A 3,745-nucleotide genomic window follows, 5' to 3' on the forward strand; every position below is an offset into this window, starting at 1 on the left:
GTTCTATTTATTAATGCTATCTAAATACCAGTTTTTTATATGGCTAATATCTATTTTCATATCTGCTGTAAATAATGATTTCTAATTTAATAAAGTCATATTCTTTCCTACAATACTATTATTAAGGAACTGATTGGTTTTCCTGACTGTATTTACCAATTTTAATGATACTAACTGGAAAATTACACTAACTGATGTGTTTGACATGATCTGCATTACAAATGATTCTTCATTAAGTCAGACAATGTGTTTTACTTAAACAATTTTGTTATTTTTCATATGCTAATTTTTGTTTCTGAAACAAACCAAAGATTTAATCTTAATATGTTATTTAAAAGAATCTCTGCTGTGTTCTAAAAATATAAGCAAGTTTTAAATACATATAAACCAGCAAAAACATTACGAATGATGAAAAAAATATAAAAATGAACAAAACCCTTTAAATATAAATATTAAAGCTAAGTTGTACCCCAATAATAATCATTTAAAAGCAGCTTTTTTTTTATTTTAAAGTTATAATGCTTCACTAATACAAGTCAACAAAAAAAAATTTTCATTTAAGTGTAATCATACATGGTCATTTTTATTAATTTTGGGGTGATGAATTCAAATCTGTTATCAGAATGTGTTACATCATCATGTTTTTAGATACTTATGATTTAGACATACAATTTATTTACCAAATGTATAATCACTGTGAAATCAATATTTAAAAAAAATTATTATTTATGTATATTCATTTGAAATTTGGTTAAATCAACTAAATTTCTGTTTATTCAAAACCAGGTAAATTGAGATACATTATTACAATTTTAAAGTTTTTTAAAAGTTTAAATTAGTGGAAATGTCTTTAAAATAACAGTTTCTAAAAGTTTAAATCATTACTTTTAACTTTTAAAATGTGTTGATAAATTTTTTTGCATGTACGATGTTTGATCAGTTTCTCTAGACAAAAACCAAAAATAGTCACCTGTCATTCCAGGATCCCATCTTCCTTAGTACCGATGCTCCATAATCAGAATATCCTGATTGAAATGTTTTCCTTGCTCATCGCTGACAGAGCCCAAATTTTCAGGAAAAGTCTAGGTGGGAGTGTAGGAAAACAAATTTTAATCACATCCTATATCCTAAACATTTGTAGTTTTTTAACAGCTTATTTAAAGGAAAACATAGCTTTAATTTTTTCTGTTGCCTAAAAAACCATCAGCAACGTCTTTGAAAGATTTTCATGCAATTAGTTCATATTTGCAAAGTATATCTTCAAAAACTGAGTCGTTAAGCAGTTTCTTGATTTTTTTTTACAGGTGAATTAATACAACTTTTTTTCACCCTACTCCCCTGGGCCAGACATACAATAAAGTAAAGCCCAGCCCAGGGAAATGTCCTTTTAATCTAAGGGAGACTCCCCGCCCACCGGCAGTAAATCCCGCATGGCGGGATTTCAATTTTTTCCCAGTGTTTCAGTCAGAATTTTTGATTTCCCTTTTTCTCTTCCCCCTTTTTTAGTTCTTGCAATAGTTTCAGGAAAAGGCTGGGGATCTTCAGATGTTAAATTTCCTTTATGTTTAGGCTTACTTGTCTTGTGAATTCATTTTTCAGGTGTACAACTGAATAAGTCTTCAGCAGGGGTTTCGTTGCTTGTTGTAGGGTGATCTTCAGTTGTGTAGTTTGCTACAAGAGAAAAATCAACTATAGGGGATGGATTCGTTTTAGGACTGATGGTTTATAAATAGACGCAATATTAGGCCTAACACAAAATCTTCATCTGTAAAAATCAGGCGAGAATGCGGCCAAGTGCCAGCTGCTTTAAAAGGGCTGGAGGCACCCACCGACTTGGTCTAGTGGTGAACGCATCTTCCCATTTCAGCTGATTTGGAAGTCGAGAGTTCCAGCATTCAAGTCCTAGTAAAATCAGTTATTTTTACACGGATTTCAGTACTAGATGGTGGATACCGGTGTTCTTTGGTGGTTCGGTTTCAATTAACCAAACATCTCAGGAATGGTCGAACTGAGACTGTACAACACTACACTTTTTACACTCAATACATATCATCCTCTGAAGTATTATCTGAAAGGTAATTACTGGAGGCTAAACAGGAAAAAGGAAGGACTGGAGGCGGTGAGTGCAATGAGCAGGAAACATTACTGACACTATATGACTGTTCCTTACAAAATAAAGCACCTAGAGTGCAATGACTTTTGTGGTTATCCATTAGCAGAAAATTTTTTTTTCTTTCGGACATCAATTATCGTTTTTTTATATGTTCTAGAACCTGTAAAAAAATGGGCTGATCACTGATCCACTTTTGGGACTATTTATTAAGCCTAAACTTCCCTCAGGTGCTTCAAACAACATTGTATCACGGGATCTCGCCCTACAAAATACAAATACTGGAGGACTTTTTCCAACAGCACTGACAATCATACAACTCATATTATCATTGTTCAATGTTCCTCGTTCCCCAGATACAAACAATCTGGGGAGTTCCTAACTTAGCACTTTAAGTACCATTGATATTCCTGTCTCGTGTATATATGATCTCCAGTGAAATCATCTGAGCAAATAGCTCATTCATAATTGCCAAAAAATTCTGTAGCTCTTGACACGCTGGTGTTTTCTGGCTTTTGTAAGATGAACCACTTATAACAATTGATCAAACCCTTTATTCAGTCAATTCCAGCTATTTTATTTTCATTCATTATTTCATTTTCATAATAGGCCAATTTATCATATTTATAAATTTTTCATATATATAAATTTATTTATTATTCATAGTAAAAAAATAAATATTAAATATATTTTAATATGTAAAGAAGGTTTTTTTTCTTTACAAAAAATTAAAATCCTATTATAATATGAACTAATAATAGCTGATTAGTATTACTGATTACCATATTTATGGATTCCAGTAATTAACATATGAATAATGTATGAAGTTACTAGTGCTAGTTAGTATAGTGATTACTAGTAATAAGTACAATAATTACAGAAAGATCTGGTGAAGTTTAAATATATCTTTAGTTATTTAGGTCACAAACATCACGATGAAAATTTTATTTACAAATTTCCTTCCTTTTACATTTTTGTCATCTCTTATTAAACACTATACTTCAAGATGTAAATAACATAAAATTAAGGTAAGGTGAAAATACATATTAATAGTTATTCAATTTTGCCTATTTTCAAAAGTAATCGTAAAATAAAACTATTTTACTATACCATGATACAAAAATAATTAAATTTACTTATTTTAATTAATATTTTTAAAAATTGTAAAAACATTGACTTAATTATTGAAATACATTGTAATAAAATATTTAAAAAAATTATTTACACTTTAATTTCTAAAATGTTATCATCCACATGAAACTTACATTGTTTTTTCAGTGTACAAAAATAAATTTGAAGGTAAAAAATATAATTTTTTATTGGAAATTATCTTTTCACATATATTCATCTATGTCTTGTTTTATGAGTAGTTTTAGGATATGAAACTACAGAATGCATTTTATCTGTGTTTTTTCAAGGGATTACTAAGGTTATCTGTCACCTATAATTTAAGATTTAATGTTCAATAAAGCTGATTATTGCATAAAATAGATGGATTGTAACATTTAATTTTAAATAAGTTTAAACGCTTTACATTGTACTTCTCGAGTAGATGTACATTGTTAATAAATAACCTTGATAAAATTCCCATTAACGATAATGAAAATATTTATTTCTAACACCTATAAAACAAAA

At 29.2% G+C, this 3,745-nt stretch overlaps 1 protein-coding gene across 1 annotated transcript in view; it reads left to right on the plus strand.

Moving 5' to 3' along the window:
* Positions 1 to 2,969: 2,969 nt before the first annotated feature.
* LOC142326977 (sodium-coupled monocarboxylate transporter 1-like) overlaps positions 2,970 to 3,745 on the plus strand; it is a 50,145-nt gene continuing 49,369 nt past the window's right edge. The window contains exon 1 of the mRNA XM_075369709.1: positions 2,970 to 3,138. The gene's annotated coding sequence lies outside the window, so the exon portion shown is untranslated. The remainder of the gene's footprint in view (positions 3,139 to 3,745) is intronic.

Source organism: Lycorma delicatula, chromosome 6 (genome assembly GCF_047948215.1).
Source record: "Lycorma delicatula isolate Av1 chromosome 6, ASM4794821v1, whole genome shotgun sequence".
Lineage (NCBI taxonomy): Eukaryota > Metazoa > Arthropoda > Insecta > Hemiptera > Fulgoridae > Lycorma > Lycorma delicatula.